The sequence below is a fragment of the Chiloscyllium plagiosum genome, chromosome 7, assembly GCF_004010195.1.
Source record: "Chiloscyllium plagiosum isolate BGI_BamShark_2017 chromosome 7, ASM401019v2, whole genome shotgun sequence".
NCBI lineage: Eukaryota > Metazoa > Chordata > Chondrichthyes > Orectolobiformes > Hemiscylliidae > Chiloscyllium > Chiloscyllium plagiosum.
This window is the reverse complement of record NC_057716.1, coordinates 93634495-93656888: the sequence shown is the minus strand read 5'-3', so window position 1 is coordinate 93656888 and position 22394 is coordinate 93634495. Positions and strand designations below refer to the sequence as shown.

Here is a 22394-nt window from a genome sequence, read left to right as displayed (position 1 = left end):
TTTACCTTCGTACCTCATTTTTTCTCTGTGTATTTCCTTCTTAGTTATCCTCTGTTGTTCTTTAAAATCTTCTCAGTCCTTCGTTTTCCCACTTGTCTTTGCTATGTTATACTTTTTCTCTTTTAACTTTATATGTTTCTTAACTTCCCTCGTCAGACACGGCCACCCCTGCCTCCTCCTAGGATCTTTCTTCCTTTTTGGAATGAACTGATCCTGCAACTTCTGAATGACACACAGAAATATCCGCCATTGTTCCTCCACTGTCATCCCTGCTAAGGTATTGCACCATTGAACTTTGGCCAGCTCCTCCCTCATAGCTCCATAGTTCCCTTTATTCAACAGAAGTACTGTCACTTCCGATTGTACCCTTTCCCTCTCAAATTGCAGATTGAACCTTATTGTATTAGGGTCACTACTTCCCAATGGCTCCTTCACTTCGAGGTCCCTGACCAATTCTGGTTCGTTGCACAATACCAGATCCAGAATTGCTTTCTCCCTGGTTGGCTCCAGCACCAGCTGTTCTAAGAATCCATCTCTGAGGCACTCCACAAAGTCTCTTTCTTGAGGTCCAATACCATCCTGATTCTCCCAGTCTACCTGCATGTTGAAATCCCCCATAACAACTGTAGTAACATCTTTGCGACAGGCCAATTTCAGCTCCTGGTTTAACTTACATCTGACTTCCAGACTACTGTTTGGGGGCCTGGAGATAATTCCCAAGAGGGTCTTTTTACCCTTAGTATTTCTCAGCTCTATCCACACTGACTCTACATCCCCTGATTCTAGAACCCCCGCGCAAGGAACTGAATATCATCCCTTACCAACATGGCCACCCCATCCCCTCTGCCTGTCAGTCTGTCCTTACGATAGCACGTGTAGCCTTGAATATTCATTTCCCAGGCCCTGTCCACTTGAAGCCACGTCTCAGTTATACCCATAAAATCGTATCTGCCAATTTCCAAAAGAGCCTCAAGCTCATCCATCTTATTTCTAATGCTTTGTGCATTCATGTATAGTATTTTTAATTTGTTACTGCCCTCACCCTTCCCATCAACTCCTATTTCCCTCAACCTTACAGCATGATCCCTTTCTGAGTTTTCTGCTTCATTAGTACAGTTGTCTTTCTTGACTTCCCTTGTTCTAACTTTCCCTCCAATTTCCTTCTTAAACATCCAGTTTGTCTCCTCCCCCCCGCGACTTAGTTTAAATGTAGCTGTGTTGCAGTAGCAAACCTGCCTGCCAGAATGCTGGTCCCTAACCTATTAAGGTGCAAACCGTCTCTCTTGTAGAATTTATGCTTACCACAAAACATACCCCAGTGATCCAAGAATATAAATCCTTGCTTCCTGCATCAATTTCCCAGCCACACGTTCAAGTCCATTATCTCCCTGTTTCTGGCCTCTCCAGCCCGAGGAACTGGAAGCAAACCGGAGATAACCACCTTGGACGTCCTGCTTTTCAGCCTTCTTCCTAGTTCTCCGAAGTCCCGCTGTAGTATGTTCCTCCTCTTCTTCCCGACATCATTTGTGCCAACATGTACCACCACCTCTGGTTCTTCACCTTTGTCCTTGAGGATTTCCTGCACTCTGTCTGTGATGTCTTTAACCCTGGCACCAGGAAGGCAACACACCATCCTTAAGTCCCGTCCGCTGCCACAAAAACCCCAGTCAGTTCCTCTCACTATGGAGTCCCCTATTACCACGGCTCTGTGCGATGTCCGACTCTTCCGCTCTGCCTCCGCGCCAACTTTTGATTGACAGACCTGGCCGCATCGCGGACTGGCAGTGTCATCTGTCTCTACTGTTTCCAAAAGATTCAACTTGTTCCTGACAGGTACTTCCCCCGAGGTCTCTTGCACCTGTCTCCTCTCTGCCTTCCTCATCGTCTGTTCTCTTCTGCTCTCTTCTGGTACAATTGGTGTCATAACCTCACTGAAGGTCTTGTCCAGAAAGATCTCATTCTCTCGGATGAGCCTAAGGTCCTCGAGCTCTTTAATCAGTGCTGCAATATGCTCTGTCAGTAGCTGAACGTGCACACACTTTCCACAGTTATACGAGCCAGACACACCAGAGTCGTTGACCTCCCACATCAAGCACGTAGCACACTGAACCAGTTGGGCAGTCATGTCTTCACCCTCTTCAACTGTGGCGTAATCACTTCACTCAACCTTCTTGTCAAAGACTCCTGAGCTGAAGCCTCACTTTTCAATCCACAGGAACTTCCTTGGACCCTCTTTTTGGGGCAAGTCTGTGGACTTTTAATTTAGGTTAGAGGAGGAGGGAGGCAGGGAGGCCCTACTTTGTAGGACCTGGGGTGTAGAACACACCTCCTGAAATAACAATCACTTACCTTCCCGACCCGCTTTGCGCTCTGCCTTCACTTCCGCCCACTCCTGCCGCTCTCTGATGCGAAAAGACAGAAGGGTAGAAGATATTCTTGAATTTGTTGGTATGTTTTCAAACTTTTGTATCTTTTGCCAGATGGAAGAGGTTGGAAGAGAGAATAGCCGGGATGGGAGAGATCGTTGATTGTATCAGCTGCTTTCCCGAGGCAACAGGAAGTACAGACAAATCAATAGAAGGAAGTGGTTTGCATGATAGACTGTGCTGCCTTCATAAATCTCTGTAATTTCTTGCAGTCTTGCCATTCCAAGTCATGATGTATCCAGATAGGATACTTTCTATGGTACATCTATAAAAATTCTTAACAGTCATTGTGGACTTACTGTATTTCCTTAGACTTCTGAGGAAGTAATGGCATTGGTATGCTTTCTTGACTGTAGTATCATCATGGACATGACAGATAGAACATAGAACATAGAAAAGTACAGCACAGAACAGACCCTTTGGCCCACGATGTTGTGCCGAGTATTAATCCTAATGTAAAATATAATAACTTAACCTGTGCACCTCTCAACTCACTGCTATCCATGTGCATGTCCAGCAGTCACTTAAATGTCCCCAGCGACTCTGCTTCCACCAGCACAGCTGGCAACGCATTCCATGCATTCACAACTCTCTGCGTAAAGAACCTACCTCTGATATCTCCTTTATACCTTCCTCCTAATATCTTCAAGCTATGACTCCTCGTACCAGTCAATCCCGACCTGGCGAAAAGTTTCTGGCTATTGACTCTAACTATTCCACTCATTTGTGGGCGATATTTACTCCTAGGAACTTGAAGCTCTCGACCATCTTCACCTCAGCACCACTAAAACAGACAGGGGCATGTCTTTTACTCCACTTCCTGAAGTCAATGACTAACTCCTTCACTTTGCTGTCATTGAGGGAAAGATTACACCATGCCACTAAGCTCTCTATCTCTTGCCTGTATTCTGTCTCATTGTTGTTTGAGGTTCAACCCATTGCAGTGGTGTCATCAGTAAATTTATAAAATGGGCTGTATTGGTAGGATTGATTTCACTTGAACCATGTTGGAACCAGTGTAAGAATGAATTGAAATATTAGGGCTATCAAGAGAGCTTCAAACTAATTGGAGTGGGGGTGGGATGGAAGGGTGGAAATGTCGGCTTTCATAGCAAAAGGATATGGCAGTGTTACAGAGCTAAAAGTGTGGTGCTGGAAAAGCACAGCAGGTCAGGCATCATCTGAGGAATAGGAGAATCGATGTTTCAGGCAAAAGCCCTTCATCAAGAATTACAGGACAGCATTTTGGATAAAGATACCAAAGTGGCAAAATTACTAGCTCTTTATTTCAATTCATATAGCATTCGAACAATATAAATGGATAAACAGGAAAAACACTAAATAATCAAGGGGTCCAATGGGCTGGGAAAATAAATACACTAAGTATTGCTGGGGAAAAAAATATGAAACTAATAGGCTAAAAATGGATTGTATCCTATGATATTAAAGGAAGCAGCTACAGAGAAAATAGGGAAATTGGAAAAATCTTCTCAGAATCATTATATTCTGGAAATGTCTCAGAGGCTTTGGAAAATGTGAATGTAACACCTGTACTCAGAAAGGATAGAGGTGAAAAACAGGCAATGATAGGTAGTTAGTTTGACATCTTGGGAAAATTTCAGATCCCATTATAAAGGATGTAATCACAGGACAATTAGAAACACATAATTCAATCAAGTAGAGTCAACTTGGTTTTATGAAGTGAAAATCATGCCTGACAAACTTATTAAAATTTGTTGAGGCGATAACAACCAGGATAGATGAAAAGAATCCAGCAGATATAATATATTTGGATTTCTACAAGGCATTTGAAAAGGTACCACCACCTGAAACTCTGTAATCAGATAACAACCCATAGTATAGGAGTAATATGTCCAAGCGGGTAGAGGATTAGCTAACTAATAAAGGCAGAAAGGCTAGGAGCCAGTTGATTGAGTTTTTCAGAGGTATTATGTCATGAGGCCTAGTGTATTTTCTTGAAACATCTTACCAAACACAACTCGATAATTAAATACCTCACCCCTATGGGATCCCTTTCATTCAATTTCAGTCCATTTCACCATACATCATTCCTAGAGCAATTTAGAAATATGGGGACATCAGAACAGCTGCAGGCCATTCAGCCCCACAAGCTATTCCAGTATTCAATGAGAACGTGGCAGATCTCCACATACCTGTTTTGAGCCATATCCCTTAATATCTCTGGTCAACAAAAAAAATTGATCTCAGATTTACGATTAATAACTGATCCAGTATCCACTGCCATTTGTGGAAGAGACCTCCAAATCTCTACCACCCATTTTGTGTCAGATCACTTCCTAACATCTCCCACAAACAGTCTGGTCCTAGTTTGACATGATACTTCAGGAAAATTTGGCCATGATCTCATTGAACGGTAGAACAGACTGCTGGGACCGAATGGTCTACTCCTATTCCTAGCTTTTATATTCCTATGACTTCTCAATAACTAATTTCTTCCACTTGTTTTGATGCTTATATAAACCATGGAGTACTATAAGGTGGCCATTTTTTACATCATACCCATGTGGGCTTGCTGGAAGGCCTACCAATTAGTTTCATTCTTTTACATTTCCCAAATAATCTTTGAAATTTCTGCCCCTTTGTGTATTCATCCAGTTTGGTTTTAAAAGCTATGACACTCCATCCTTGATGCTGGCCAGTTCACTGTGGACCTGCCCTTTTGGGAGATTAGCACAAGATCCCATTGTTATTTTCTCATTACCTCATTTGTTCTGATCACATAGTCCTTCGTGATACATAGAAGAATTACATTGGAGTGGTATCTGTGTCTTTTTTGTTATCCACGAGGAGTCTGGGCCTCTATGTCCCCCATCTCCCTCCGCCCCCCCCACCCCTCCTACTGATAACATGGATAAGGGACTTTGGAGCTGTTCCTTGTCCCCTTTTAAGCAGTGAGAAAGTGATAATAACCTCCTCATCTCTTCTGCGGTTCCTTTGCTGAATTTGTAATAAATATTTGTAAACGTGGAGTCAAATCTGGAGAGAATGTGCAGGAAATTAATGCAACTGAATTAAATCAAGAAAGCAAAAGCCTGAAATGCGTGACCTTGAAAAACTGTAATCAGTCCAAAGATTCTGCAATCCAGGGGAATAGCAATTTGCTTTAATGTTTAAACCCAAGAGAACGCTAGAAACAGCTGCAGACTGAGTCTCATAGGGCTGGGATGGATCAGGATGCAACTAACAAAGGCAATGATTCACTTGGAACACAGCTGGGCATGATCTGCAGAAACAGCTATTCTAACATTGCCCTATGTGGAGCATCCTGATTAGCAGATTGAAGTAGATCTGTTCCTTAGTGAGGGAGGAAGATAAAAACTGTGAGAAATGTCTCTTAAAGATGCAGCTGGTAATAACTTAAAAAAAAAGTTGGCAGACTGCTGGAGATCTGGGGAGTTTTAAGCAGACTTAGAATTCCAATCTCATTTAAAAGTTTGTTAACTTTGCTTAAGAACTATAGACTCTAAAATTCAGGGGATGTTAGTTACCTGCTGAGTAACCACCTGCCACATTTATTATATTCTATGAATATGTTGATGTTGGACTTTATAAAGAGAGTTCTTACTATCCACTCGGAGATTAAAGATAAGACACTTGGGAAGGAAAGAAGGAAATATATGCCTTTGGATAGCACCTTTCACACGCCCAGGCTAACGATTCAATCATTTAAATGTTTTATGTTTTGTCACTGTTACTTTAAAAGAATTTTTTGGATTTATGGTTCTAAAGGTTGGGAGCAGCAAATCCATACAGGGATCATTTTGCAGAAAGATAAGGTTAAATAATTTGTAGCCATCTTCATCCAGAGATGTCAAGTGAAAGATCCATCACAGTCTTTTCCTGAAGCCACTAACAATGCAATTGAATTAACTCCACATGATATTAAGAAAGAACTGAAGATATTGAATACCGCAAAGGCTATGGTCCAGCTACAGTACTGTACACTTGTGCTTCAGAACTAACCACAGCCCTGATAACAGTGGTATCTAGCCAACAACCTGGAAAATTGCACAGATGTGTTCTGTGCACAAAAAGCTGGACAAATTCTACATGGCCAATTACTGTTCTATCAGTCTAATCTCAATCATCATCAAAAATGAGGAAAGGAGTCATTTACAGTGCTGAGAAATGGCATTTGCAAATGAATCACCTACTCACTCACAATCAATCTGGATTCTTCCAAGGCTATTTAACTCCTGATTGAATTGCAGCTTTGGTCCAAGCATGGACAAAACAGCTAACCTCCAGATGGAAGGTGACAGCAAAAGACCTTGACATCAAGAAAGTACTCAGTAAGTACACCATCTGCAAAACTAGACAGTGAGAAGCTGTGGAAACTCAATCATTGAGCATGTTTATGATGTGGAGATGCCGGAGTTGGACTGGGGTGGACAAAGTCAGAAATCACACAATACCAGGTTTTATTTGAAATCACAAGCTTTCTGAATGCTCCCCTTCATCAGGTGAAGTGATGAAGAGCAGTGTTCTGAAAGCTTGTGATTTCAAATAAACCTGTTGGACTATAATCTGGTGAGGGGGGCTTAATACATTGAGGGATTGATTGATTTCTGGAGATTAATACCACCAAAGGATATTGAGATAATGGCATTGAAGTAGATGATCACCTATTATCTAAGTGAATGGTGGAGCTGATTCACACAGCCTATTTCTGTTTTTATTTTCTGAATTCTTTTTGTGAACGTTTTCGTAGTCCTTCCCTAGCTGCTTGAGCGAGTTATGGTGAGTTGCCTTCTTGAACCAATGCAGACCATAATGTCATCAGAAATTTGACCCAACCATAATGAAGGAACAAATATATATTTCAGTCAGGATGCTGTTATGATGCGGAGGTCGAACCCCTCTGCTAATTAAAACTAAAATACCCAGAAAAGCTTGCCTCGCCTCAAAATCCGCTAAACGTGTCAGTGAGTCAGTGAAAGAAAACCCTGGTTTCCACTGTTCAAAGAAACAATAACAATTTATTTTCCTAACTCTTAACAGTGAATACTAAACAAAAACTATTAACATACCTGAGCTCCCTCTTTCTTAACTAATCACTGTCTGACCCTAACTGTATTAAAATGCTGCTCCAATAACACAATAATTAAACATTAGCGTCAGTGGTGGAGGGAGTGGATGCTTGTTGATGTGGTGGCAACGTTTTTGCATGTTATTATAGCTGCACTCAGCTAGTCAAGTGATGAATATTTCGTCACACTCTTGACAAAGCAGGAAGTTTGTTGCTCCCTCAAAGGTTCCTAGCCTCTGGTCTGTTTTTTTTGTCACCCTATTTACATGGCTAGTCAAATTCATTTTCTGGCCAATGGAATCCCCAGCATGCTGGTAATGGGTGATTCAGTGACGGTAACATCATTGAATGTCAAGGAATGATGGTTAGATTCTTTCTTATTGGAAACGGTCAATGCATGGCATGTGTGTGGCAGAAATGTTACTTGCCACTTTTCAGACAGGCCTGGATATTCTCCATGTTTTATTGTACTGGAACATTTACTGCCTCAAATCTGAAGAGTTGCAAATGGTGCTGAGCTCTCCACAACTTCACCTTGGAACCGATTTCCATGAGAAACTTACCCTAAATCAAAGGGGGAAATTATTCATCCCATTCTTTAGTAGCCAATCAGCAAATTCAATGCTTTACAATTTCAGAATGTGGAACTGTAATTACAGTCAAAAATTCATTGAGTCGTACAGGGCCTTTAACCCAACGTGTCCATGCTGACCGGGTTTCCTAAACTGAACTAATCCCATTTGTCTGTGCTTGGCCCAAATCTCTCTAAACCTTTCCCATTCTACTACCTGTCCAAATGTCTTTGCAATGTTATAAGTTAACCCGTATCTACCTCTTCCTTTGGCAGCTCGTTCCATATAAGCACCATCCTCTGCATGAAAACGTTGCCCCTCAGATCCATTTTAAATCTTTCCCCTCTCATCTTAAATTAATGCTGTCTAGTTTCTGGCTCACCTGCCTTGAGGCAAAAACCTTACCTATCCCCCTCATGATTTTATAAACCTCTATAAGATCACCGCTCCTACACTCCAGCCTATGCAGCATCTCCTTATAACTCAAACCTTCCAGTCTCAGTAATCTCCTTGTAAATCTTGTCTGCTTCCTTTCCGGTTTAATAATATCCTTCCTATAGCAGGGTGACCAGAATTGTATGCAGTGCTCCAAATGTCACCTTACCAATGTACAGCTGTAATATGATGTTCCCAACTCCTGTACTCAAGGCTCTAATTGATGAAGATAAGCATGCCAAATGCCGTCTTCATCATCCTGTCTTCCTCTGATGTCACTTTCATAAGATTATGTACCTGCACCCGAGGTCTCTCTGTTTGACAACACTCCCTATAGGCTTCTACCATGAACTGTGTAAGTCCTGCCTTGGTTTGTCTTACCAAAATGCAATGCATCACACTTATCTGAATTAAACTCCACTTACTATTCCTCTGCCCACTGGCCCAGTTGATCAAGATCCCATCGTACTCTGACATAGCTTCCTTCACTGTCCACTTAACCACCAATTTTGATGTCATCCACAAAGTTACTAACCATGCCTCCGATATTCTCATCTTAAATGTTTATATAAGTGATGAACAACAATGGATCCAGCACTCAACCTTGCACAGACTGCTGGTCGCAGGTCTCCAGTCTGAAGAAGCAACTCTCTATCATCACCCTCTGTCACTTACTGTCACGCCAAATTTGTATCCAATTAGCTAGCTTTCCCTGGATCCCACGTGATCTAACCTTACTAAACAGTCTGCCACACGGAAGCTTGTCAAAGGCCTTGCTAAAGGTTATATAGACATCTGTCTTCATGGTCACTTCTTCAAAAAATTCAATAAAATTTGTGAGACACAATTGTCCACTCATAAAGCCTTGCTGACTATCCTTAATCAATTCTTGCCTTCTCAAATGCATGGAGATCCTGACTTTTAGAATCTCCGCCATCATCTCACCCATCTCACAGACATTAGGCTCACTGTTCTGTAGTTCCCTGGCTTTTCTTTGCAGCCTTTCTTAATAATGCAATTCATTTTTGTGTAATTGAGGGTCCCAATAACTTATCGCTTGATAGTAACGCATCAGCTAAGAGGCAGTCATCCTGATTAAGAAATGTTTAATGATTTAACCAAGAGTAATTTATTGAATCATCACACCTACAGTAATATAAATGTAAATGTATACTACCAGTAAAAATCTGCACTCTACTAAAGATTAAGCGTAAGAAGTCAATATCAAGGAAAAATTGAGTGCACAGAATGATCTGCTGACTTAATCAGGCAGAAAACAAGATGTGCTTATGGTCAATTTATGGGAATTATTTGTAAAGATGTGGAAACCCAGATGTTTTAGTTAATGCAGAAGAAAAAATTATCTATTTCCAAAGCTGGGAATGAATTTTTGAAAATAAAGATCCTGCAAATATTAAGAATATAATGTTGGTGACTGGTATCACACTGACAGATCTGGAAAAGGATAGCCACTGGTGGAAAAATGAGAGCTTCCCTTTTGATCAAAGAAAGCTGGATAAAGGTAGATATAGTGGAGGCTGGCTGTCGTCGGATCCTGTGTCCAATGTCGCAAGCTGGTCACTGATTTTTGTCATTTATATAAATGATTTGGATGTGAGTATAAGAGTTAGTAAGTTTGCAGATGACACCAAAATTGGAGGTGTAGTGGACAGCGAAGAGGGTTACCTCAGATGACAACAGGATCTTGACCAGATGGGCTCATGGGCTGAGAAGTGGCAGATGGAGTTCAATTCAGATAAATGCGAGGTGCTGCACTTTGGGAAAGCAAATCTTAGCAGGACTTATACACTTCATGGTAAGGTCCTAGGGAGTGTTGCTGAACAAAGAGACCTTGGAGTGCAGGCTCATAGCTCCTTGAAAGTGGAGTCACAGGTAGATAGGATAGTGAAGAAGGCGTTTGATATGCTTTCCTTTATTGGTCAGAGTATTGAGTACAGGAGTTGGGAGGTCATGTTGCGGCTGTATAGGACAGTGGTTAGGCCGCTGTTGGAATACTGCATGCAATTCTGGTCTCCTTCCTATCGGAAAGATTTGTGAAGCTTGAAAGGGTTCAGAAAAGATTTACCAGGATGTTGCCAGGGTTGGAGGATTTGAGCTACAGGGAGAGGCTAAACAAGCTGGGGCTGTTTTACCTGGAGCGTCAGAGGCTGAGGAGTGACCTTATAGAAGTTTACAAAATTATGGATATGATAAATAGGCAAAATCTTTTCCCTGGGGTCAGGGAGTCCAGACTAGAGGGCATAGGTTTAGGGTGAGAAGGGAAAGATATAAAAGAGACCAAAGGGGCAACGTTGTCACACAAAGGATGCTACATGTATGGAACGAGCTGCCAGAGGAAGTGATGGAGGCTGGTACAATTGCAACATTTAAGAGGCATTTAGGAAGGGTTTGGAGGGATATGGGCCGGGTGCTGGCAGGTGGGACAAGATTGGGTTGGGATATCTGGTCGGCATGGTTGGGTTGGACCAAAGGGTCTGTTTCCATGCTGTACATCTCTATGACTCTATAACTCTTACATACTGCCAGGCTGAGCCTGAATGACTGATGTACATCCTATGGATACCAGTTTGGCAAAAAACAGATGGGTCTTGACAAAGGGAGCAGGTGGGTAAAGAGTATGATGTGCCAGCAGCAGTTGTGTCTTGAGGAATGGCAGCATGTAAGGGAGGGGTATTTGCCTCTAAACATCCATATCCTCCAAGCTGAAACAGTGTGGATGTGTGAAAAACACATTCAGGAGGACCCAACGTGTGACTGAGGAATGCTGGCTGTTTTGGGGGCCAAGTCTATTATTGTCTGGAGATTCATTCTCCTCTTCTGCTTGCAGGAGGAACGATTGACAATACTCTTCATGCGCAAAATGAGTTGCATATCTCTGACCATTAGCGATTTGCCTGAATACAGATCCTGGGCTTGTTGGCTACGGATTGGTTAACTTAGCAGTGGTGGTTTGAAATTACTGTCCACTCTCAGTGGTAGGGAAAGGAAATAAGTTCCAAATCTACCTCAGCTGGAATGGGACACATCCACACTGTCAACAATATTCCACACATTAACTACTTCATCGACTGAGCTAACCAGACTCCACACTTGACAGCACAATGTCAGAGGTATCTTATTAGCCTCAAAGTATTTTTTGGATGCACTGAAATGCAATAGTGTTCTACACTAAAAAATGATGAATTATGCCATCATCAACAAATGACCCTATGTCTGACCTTATCATGGGCGGAAGGTCACTGACAAAGCAGCTGAAGATGGGTAAACATAGGTTACCACTCTGAGCAGCACCAGCTGAGACATGCTTGGACTGTGACAACTGACCTCCAACAACAACCATCTTCCTTTGTGCTTGGTATGACTCCAATCATTGTAGAACTTTCCTGCAGATTGCCGCTATTGCTCAAGCTCCTTCATGCCATATTCAATCAAATGCTGACACGACATCAAGGATATGCACTGTCACTTCATTTCTGAAGTGACATCTTTTTTTGTCCTTTTTTTTGTCCTTGTTTGAACCAAGGCTGTAATGTGATTAGGAACTTGGTGGCCTTGGTTGAACCCAAACTGAACATGTCACTTGAAAGCAGTGTTTACTATTGCCACTTGAAAGCAGTGTTGATGACCACTTTTCTCACTTTGTTGATGATCAAGACTGACTAAGAGATTGGTAATTAGACTGAACAACAACCCTCCCCACCCACTCAAACACCGTAACCCTGCATTTACCTGGCTAATCCACCTATTCCAATTGTCCTCATTGGATGTGCCCTGCTTTTGTGCAAGGACATACCTGGTCAATTTTCCAAATTCCTGAGTAGATGCCAATTCTTTAGCTGAACTGGAAAAAATTGCCTCGGGCTGCAGCGAGTTTTGAATCACAAGTTTACAGTACTATATTTGGAATGTTGTTAGGGCCCATATCCTTTGTAGTATTCACTTCAACCAATTATTGACAGCACGTGGAGTGAATTGAATTGGTTAAAGATTGCCATCTGTAAGGCCAGGAGTTTCATCTTAGTGCAGTGCAGAAAGAGTCCTGTAATTGTCTTTGGTGCCAACTTCATCCCAATGCATATTTTGGAAGTGCAGAAACTTTTATCTAAACCATTGCAATGAGATCAATTCTTCCCCATCTAATTTCCTGTTGCAATAACCACTATAAACAAAAGTAAAAAGAAAATATAAGAATTGCATACAGAAACAAAATGACTTGGGAGCTTCTGTCTTCTTTGAGACCACAGATCATTATGAGGGTAGCTGGATTGACAGAGAAACTTTATAGCATGGCAGACTTGGATCATTACTGCCATACAAGCCACTGGGAGTACATTGACGGCTTTATTGTGCTGGCAGACTGCTGTTTCAGTCGAAGGCATTTCATTTGAAGACAGCAGGGGAAATCGGCCTATTGTACAAGAAGCTGTTTGCATCTATGCTCAGTCGAAAAAAAAAATTCATCGTTTTGCCAGTACTGTATTTTGAACACAAACTGATACTGCAGGTTAGCAGTGAGGGAGTGCTGCACAATCAGATGTCTTTTGGATGAGACATTAAACTGAAGTCCTGTGTAACTCTCAATCACACACAAAAAAAATTGCTATCGTACCATCTTGAAAACAAACTGGAGAGCTCTTCTAACATCCTGGCCAATAATGACCAGAACAATACTAAACTCAATATGAATAAATAGGAAACGGGAAGGTTCTGAGATAATTGGATAGAATTGTGAAGTTACTGGGAAGCACACTTTCAGTCTGTTCATATGTAGTAAGTCAAAGAATGAAACTGTCCAAGCATTACCTCGATTGTATTAATTTCCTTTAGTGGATAGAAATAATGAAGACATTTATTAACGTTTGACCCACCGTTTGCTAATTATAACTGCTAGTTAAACTCGCAATACATGAAACTCTGTTGTTGTGTATCAACAAAAAATCTGATACTACCAAGTATCTATTGGAATAGATTAGATCTATACACATTGGAGCTTAGAAGAAATAGAGGTCGTCTCATTGAAACATGTAACGTCTGGAAAGATTTAACTTAATTAAAGCTGAGACGATGAAATTCTAATCAGTGTCAGAAACACTAATTCACTTCTGTTAATAAATAGTAAAGACCAATCCAGGAAACATTGCAACCAGCAGTGTCATCAGCATAGAGATCCTGCCCCTATCAAATTCACTATTAAGGGGGCTATAAGAACTACAGATCATATCGTAAGTTGTGACATTGTTATGATCCCCTTGGGTTCAGTAACCTTAGAGAACCAAACTTCCCATGACAATTTATTTGAAAAATATTGATGGATAAGGTTTCACCCTTTAAATTTTTTGCTATAACAACGAAACTGAAATAAATATAGATTAAACATATATGCGCAGGCAAACTGCATTCTGTAGAAATTATAAACTAACCTTTAAATACATGAAATGAAAACGTCGATCTCACAAATTATTTCAAGTACCCTTTCACCTCACTGGCCTTGCTGTAAAGTTGCAGAAAACTGCTCTTTGCAGACAGAGTTTAATTTAATATATTTATTCAGGGTCTTTCTGGAGTTTCATCCAACAACAACTTCATTACTATTGCGTTTCACAGTCCAATGTTCAGCAAAAAGCATAGTTTTAATCACCCTCTATTCGGAAGGACGTTCAGGAAATTGCATTGGATGCAATTCAAAGAAGGATCACTAGATCTTGGGATGAGGCGCTGGGCAGGTTAGGCCTATACTCGTTGGATCTCCGAAGAATAAGAGGTCAGCTTATTGAAACACCGAACGTCCAGAGGGAGCTTAACATTATTGATGAAATTTTGACCAAAAACACTCATTCTCTTTTGTTGAGAAATAGTGAAGACCAATCCAGAAAACATCGCAGCCAACAGTGACATCAGAGGAGATCCAGTCGCCTATTTCTGGAGTTAGTGAGCCCTGTTATGTAGTTGAAATGTCTGACATCAACCTTGACATTTACTGTGAAAAGTGAAGCTGTAACCTAGGTGTGGGGGTATAAGCTGGGTGAGCAGATAAGCTGGCACATGGGCAAGTGCTCAGGTTGAAAGACGAGGGAGCTGTTAGGGTGCCAACTGGATGTTTGTATTTGATGGGATGGAGATGGGGTAGGGTGCCAAGTGGGTTAAAGTATTAAGGTGCCAGCCTGAAGGGAGAAACCAGTTTTAAAAAAAGTAATACTGAGAGATGAATATACTGGTTGCACTGGGCTTTCATTTTGAAGCAGACTAGACAAGTCGGGCCAGTATGTCTCAATTACTGATTTTTCCATCTGCAAGATGAGTTGAGATGTATAGGGTGCCAGGTGGTTGGCAGCTGGGTAAGAATTAAGGGTGGCAATCAAGTGAGGTCGGGTAGGGAGGCATATGGATATGAGGGTAGGATGCTGCTGTGATTGTAATGAGGTCAGCCAGGTGGACCTCATAGAATATGAGTTCCCTGGTTGGGTCTGTTAATTCGGGCCGACAGATATAAAGAGGAGTGTCAGAGATTCTGGCACTCTGACAACTGACTCGAGAGAGGCAATACGAAAATCAAAGACTGCTCATGTATAAATAACTGGTGACTTAGTGACAGGATACTGACCTCTGTGGAGTTATTTCAGGTGTCAGGTAAGTAATTGAATGCTTAGGCTAGATCAAAGGATTAGGTCGAGGGATGGGGTCAATTTGGGGGCTGTGTCAACTTGGAGTGGAAGAGCTGTTTGTTAGAAACTGGAACTTATGAAGGAGGGAGCACATCGGTAGTTAAGACAAGGTCAGGGTGCGAGTGGGTGGGGTCAGGGATTGTTCAAGGAGTGTTATGAGTTGCAATGTGCAATTGGGGCTTTAATGGTGAACCAAGGGTTTAGTTTAATAGTTATCCAGGATGTATACATTTTTAAACCATTAACTTTCTCTGTGCAACTATTGAGCCTTACGTGAGTCATAGCTTTTCAAAATCTCTGACTCTAAGCAACATTTCAGCGAGCTTTTGATGCAGGGTAATCACCTCAAAGAAATTTCAACTTGCTGTGCAGTTTCCACAGTCAACTGCACTGGGATTTCTGCACGGTCCCAATGAAAAACTACAAACTACACTGCAGAAACAATTATTGGGCCATTGAAATTTCTGGGTAACTGTTTCTTCTTATGGTGGATTTCAGAGTGGGAGGTCGGTTTTCAAAATAAGTGGTCACACCTTTAACATGGAGATGACAAGGGGAATTTCTTCCCTCAGAGAGCAATTGATCTTTGGAATTACCTACTGCAGAGAATGATGGAATGTGAATATACTGAAATGTTGATCCTCCAAGGAGTCATGGGTTATGAGGTAGCTTGGCGTTAAAGTGGAGTAATCAGATCAAACTTGAACTTATTGAATGGAGGAAAACATTTGATTGGCAGGGTGGCTGACACCTCCACCTACTTCTTACAATCTTGCACTTTTGTGTTCTAGAGCAATATTTCACGACACAAATCTAGATGCCTCAATCTTTTGCATTAGTTTTTAACATATTGAAGGACTGCTTTGACTCACAAACTGGCCATGGTGCCCAGGTCAAACTGCATCAAAGTGGCATGTTCCCACTCACTTGTGCCCATTGTAGGCCTATATTCAGTCTTTTAAAGGAAATTTTATTTTGGTGCAAAAGCACTATTGGCAACATTATTTTAAAAATATATAATTTACTGGGTAAGTGATCGGGGACATCAACCAAATGAGCACATAATTATTTTTATCAACATGTTTAGCTATTCAAAAATGCATTACTAACAGGTGTGGTAAACACATAATTTGTGATGGAAGTACTTTCAGTAGCATTAATAAAAACCAGTGCTCAGACCTTCCAATTGGATGACAGTTTTTGTAGCAACGCATCCTGAAAAACATCTTATGGGGCTTCTTGGATGATCTGATACACAGCCAGCCAGAAATTCCCCAGGAAGTTTAACCTTCCAAAGGATAATTATTCCTTGAATGGGAACCTCCCAAACAGTCTCCAACTGACATAAGAACAGAGCATCATAGTAATAGGGGTAGGCTATTTAGCTCGTCAGATTTAGCCCTTCCTGATGAAGGGCTTTTGCCCGAAACATCGATTTTCCTGCTCCTCGGATGCTGCCTGACCTGCGGTGCTTTTCCAGCACCACTCTGATTTAAACTCTGGTTTCCAGTATCTGTAGTCCTCACTTTAGCCCCTCATGACTGTTCTCCCATTCACTGAGAATACAGCTGAGCTGTGGTCTAGCCTTTGTCCCTTATCCCTCTCAACCTTAATATCTGAACAAAAGTTTCGTTATCTCAGATTTACAATTAATAATTGATCTATCATCAACTGCCATTTGTGGAAGAGATTCCAAATGAAAAATGTTCTTTCTCCCAGCACAGCCTGCTTGAGGGACTGTAATGCTGAACTCTTTTTAAATTTCTTTATTTTTCTAATTTATTCTGAAAATCCTGTACCTAGGTACCTTGTACCAAAGATGGCATAATTGCTGGTGCTTTTGTAAACTTTTCACTGCACTCATATGAGTACATGTGACAATAAACGTAATTCTAATTCGATGTTAACATCTTTCTGGAATGGTCTGGTGCTAACTCTTTGAGTTAGGAGTGGAGGCTTCATAGAGTTATGACTCTTTTACCTGGATAGTATCCAGCAATATCTTCTAACTCCTGAGTAACCCTATAAATGACTAAACTCTTTGATTAATTTTGATCTGCTTATGTGATTTGCTGTCAAATTTTGTTTGACAGTCTCTCCTTCTAATGCAGCTATATTGAAGACACAACCTTCGGGTGGTACGGTGGCTCAGTGGTTAGCATTGCTGCCTCACAGCACCAGGGCCCAGGTTCAATTCCAGCCTCGGGTGACTGTCTGTGTGGTGTTTTCACATTCTCCCCGTGTCTGTATGGGTTTCCTCCCACTGTCAAAAGATGTGCAGGTCAGCTGAATTGGCCATGCTAAATTGTCCACAGTGTTAGATGCATTAGTCAGAGGGAAATGGGTCTGGGTAGGTGACTCTTCGGAAGGTTGGTGTGGACTGGTTAGGCCAAAGGGCCTACTTCACACTGGAGGGAATCTAATCTATAGTCAAAATGTTGCACCATGTGACAAGAATTAATGTATGCTAGTAACTGAACTATGAAACAATAAAAATACTTTGTTGTCTAATTGAGGTTATTCAAGTGTTTTATACCTTTAAACAATCTCATTGTGCATTGTGACTCCATGATGAGTTTTGAAATAGAATGGCAACAGTGTTTACTAATAATTGTATATGTACGCAACAGGAAATCTTTGAAGAACTCATTCATCTTGTTTCTTATTCACATTATTTTTTTCTGTCATATTCCATGTGTGTACATTGCTTTCATGCAGGAATATTCTGTGAAATAATGGGAAGTTGTGAACAATTATTATTAATGAATATGGTTTCAAAAGAATATGAATTGGACAATATTCAAATGACAAATTTGTATGCTATTTGTATTGATATAAGTTAATCACTTAGGGACAACTGGCAGTAGAACTCTACTAAATTCTTCCATGCAAATAATATATTCTCTACACCTAATATCTTTGGCCATTTCCAAATGTTATTAACAGTGACTGTTGATGAATTATGGCTAGTCTGCTTTGAAAACTGACATTCCTCTGATCTAGATTCAAACAAACTGAATTAATCACACACATAATTTTCACAGGATTCCTGAGTGGAAAATCCAAGGTGACAGAATGTTTTTGAATCCTGTATATTGTGCTAAAATTGAAAAAAATATATAAGGGGCAGGGCAGGTGGGGCGGCTGGTGGGGGGAGAAGGGAGGAGTTGGTTAAGACCATGCACACTGTTTCCCATTTTGATTAAACCCTTTTTCTTCACAGGATCTTGATGAAGCCCATTGTAGTCAGCACAAATCTGATCCACTCCAACAGCATGAGTTGCTCTGGCAACTATTATACTCATGCTGTAGTGTGCAGCTATGAAAATACATGGATGGTAGAGGCTCCAAATTTCTTTCCATCACCGTGGGCGGCACGGTGGCACAGTGGTTAGCACTGCTGCCTCACAGCGCCAGAGACCCGGGTTCAATTCCCGCCTCAGGCGACTGATTGTGTGGAGTTTGCATGTTCTCCCCGTGTCTGCGTGGGTTTCCTCCGGGTGCTCCGGTTTCCTCCCACAGTCCAAAGATGTGCGAGTCAGGTGAATTGGCCATGCTAAAATTGCCCGTAGTGTTAGGTAAGGGGTAAATGTAAGGGTATGGGTGGGTTACGCTTCGGCGGGTCGGTGTGGACTTGTTGGCCCGAAGGGCCTGTTTCCACACTGTAATCTAATCTAATCTAATCTAAACTCTCCTGCTCTTACTGCTTGCCTGTTGAAAGGATTGATTGCTGAATCTACAAAAGCAGAAATTGCTGGAGAAATTCATAGATAAAAAGGAAAGTTCATGTTTCAGGCCTGTAACCCTTCTTCAGATGGGTCACTGCATTTGAAACATTATCTCTGTTTTCTCTCCACATATGCAGCCAGACCTGCTAATTTTCTCCAATGATTTACATTTTTTAAATTTCAGATCTTAAGCATCTGTAGCACTTTGAGAAAAGTGGATACTCAACATATCTGGATATGTTATGAGTACGAGGAGAAAGTGAGGGCTGCAGATGCTGGAGATCAGAGCTGAAAATGTGTTGCTGGAAAAGCGCAGCAGGTCAGGCAGCATCTAAGGAACAGGAGAATCGACGTTTCGGGCATAAGCCCTTCTTCAGGAATGTTATGAGTACACCTTCTTGATCACTAAATCCTGGAATGGGACTTCAACTCAGAGCACTTGCGATAAAGCTGAGGTGGCTGCACTATAAGAACAATAAAGTTTTTTTTTATTTGTGCAGATATCAGTGTGCATTTGCTGACAGGTCAAGGAAAAGTGCAAAGCAATTTACAAGATTGCTTAAAACATGGTCCCAGAGCAAAGTGTTATAAAGATGTGGATGTATCTTTAAGAGAGTTAAACACAGCAGAACTACCAGACAGCACTAAGTGTTCTCAATAAGGCAAAAATGAATGTAACGTTGGGTTGAACAACTCAAGTAATGCATTGCCGAGAGACAAAAACAAATTTGAATCTGGCCAATCAGTTTAAATTATATCCTGATAAAAATACCAATTTCTGATCAAGTTTGGATTGAGTATATTGACAATCTTAAAAGCCAGTGACACAATCCGATGCTCTGGTGTGTAAGACCGGGGGAAATTGAACAGTTGAGAGGAGAACTGCCACAGCCCAATATGTAAATAGATTGGTTGAAAATATCTACCTCTTAAAAGTACCTTTTTGATCAGTAACCTGTAAAGCAGAAATTCCTAACCAGGAGAAAAGAAGACACAGGAAGATCTGAAGACAAGAACCTATAGCTGCCTGGTTTTGAGGTAAGAAGTGTTTTTTTTTGTAAGTTTTAATTGGGAGTTTTATCGGACTAGTATTATAGAAGAGAAGCTAAAATATAGGTTAGAGAAAGAAATTTTAAATAGTGGTTGGTTAATTATTTTCTGTATACTTTAAGAAGTAAAGTTGTTACTTTAAATAGTCCTTGGTCACTTGAGTTTTACAGATTACTGCATAGGATAAATCTTTTCTGTGTTATTGGTTTTAAATTAAGCAGGAGGGCTTACCCCATGTTGTAACAGTTTGGGGGCTCGTCCGGGATCTGAACTAGTTTAGACAGATTTGAATAGATTTGGGGGAGTACAGAAAATCCCAGCAGATTTAAACACTTGCAGGTTAGTGTCCTAGATTTTAAATAAAACATAGGTGAGACAATTTGCTTACTTTTGGTGACTTGTAGTTGATTAAATTAAAAGTGAGAGAAGTGGCTCATAAAATTGCCAAAGAGGTTCTGGGATTTGAATATGATACTCAAATTTGGCAAGAAATTTTAGAAGGACAGAAAAAAGGCCATACTTTTAGAATTGGCAAAGAATTTGGATTTGGGTTTAACCAAGGACAAAAGTAAATCTGAAATTGTAAGGGAATTACTCAATCACTTAAGTATATCAGAGAAATAGGCAAGTGCAGTAGAGGTAGAAAATCTTAGATTACAATTGAGGAAAGTGTCATGAGAAGAGAAAGAAAGAGAATGAGAAAGAGAAAGAGAGACAGAAGCGGGGATGGAGAGAGAGAGACTGTTCTTGGCTGAGCAAAGAGAGAGAGAAGAAAGGGAGAGAGAAAGAAAGAAAGAATTTGAACATGAGAAGTTGTGACTTGGTCAGCAATGTCAAGTTAACAGGATGGACATTAAAAGAGGAGGCAGTGATATATATATATAATTATGTCAAAACTCTGCCACATTTTGATGAGAAAGGTGCTGAAGCTTTTTCAAATTTCATTTGAAAAATTGGCTAAGCAGATGGAGTGGTCCAAGGATTTATGGGCAATCCTAGTTCAGCCTACATTGGGAGGCAGTGCTAGTGAGGAATTTGCCGCATTGTCAGATGAGATGTCAAGAGATTATGAAGAGATTAAACAGGCTATTTTAAGTGCTTATGAATTGGCACCAAAAGCATATAGGCAGTAATTCAGATGCACAGAGAAGGAGCCAGGTCAAACTTATGTTGAGTTCGAAAGAATTAAACATAATCAATTTGATCAATGGATGCGTGCTTTGAAAATAGATAGGACATTTGAGGCTCTAAGAGAGAGTATTCTGCTGGAGAAGTTTAAAAACTCACTTCCAGAGATGGTAAGAATTCATGTAGAGGAACGGAAAGTTCAGAAAGTGAGAAGGGCAGCAGAATAAGCAGATGTGTACATGATGCAAAAGACAAACTTCCAGCCAGAATTTCATCCTGTGAGGGAGAAGGGGAGATCCTACACTACTAAACCAAGAGTAGAGAGCACTGGTAAGATTTTACCACAGGATAATTAGATTAGATTAGATTACAGTGTGGAAACAGGCCCTTTGGCCCAACAAGTCCACACCGACCCGACAAAGCACAACCCACCCAGACCCATTCCCCTACATTTACCTCTTCACTTAACACTACGGGCAATTTAGCATGGCCAATTCACTTGACCTGCACATCTTTGGACTGTGGGAGGAAACCGGAGTACCCGGAGGAAACCCACGCAGACTCGGGGAGAATGTGCAAATTCCACACAGTCAGTCGCCTAAGGCGGGAATTGAACCCGGGTCTCTGGTACAGTGAGGCAGCAGTGCTAACCACTGTGCCACCGTGCTGCCCTAATAATAAAGAAACCCCAAGAGCATGGAAAGGAGGTGAAAGGCCTCAGGTGTTTCCACTGTGATAAAGTGGGACACGTAAAGACACAGTGCTGGTCATTAAAGAAAGGCGCTGTGGGAAAAGATGTGGTAAAAGAAGTTAAGTCAGTAGCATTAGTGAAGGAAGTAAAGGAAACCCCAAGAAGAGCCAAGGAGCTGCAGGAGAGTGCACAGCCTAGGCCGGGGCTGGGTATCGAGTTAGTACCCGATCTCTACAAAGAATTCGCCTCAGTGGGTAAAGTTTACTCAGAAAGAACAGGGGGAGGACAAGAAGTTATAATTTTGAGAGATACAGGATCTAACCAGTTGCTGATTGTAAGGGATAAGCAAATATGCACTCTTTCTGATCTGTTACCCAAGAGTGTTGCAATTTGTGGCATAGATGGACAAAGATTTAGCATTGAGATAAAAACAATGACTGCAGATGCTGGAAACCAGATTCTGGATCAGTGGTGCTGGAAGAGCACAGTAATTCAGGCAGCATCCGACGAGCAGCAAAATCGATGTTTCGGGCAAAAGCCCTTCATCAGGAATAAAGGCAGAGAGCCTGAAGCATGGAGAGATAAGCTAGAGGAGGGTGGGGGTGGGGAG

At 41.3% G+C, this 22394-nt stretch overlaps 1 protein-coding gene across 1 annotated transcript in view; it reads right to left on the bottom strand.

Moving 5' to 3' along the window:
* Nucleotides 1-22394, bottom strand: part of LOC122551779 (contactin-associated protein-like 5) — an 879926-nt gene that overhangs the window by 422849 nt on the left and 434683 nt on the right. The window lies entirely within an intron of this gene.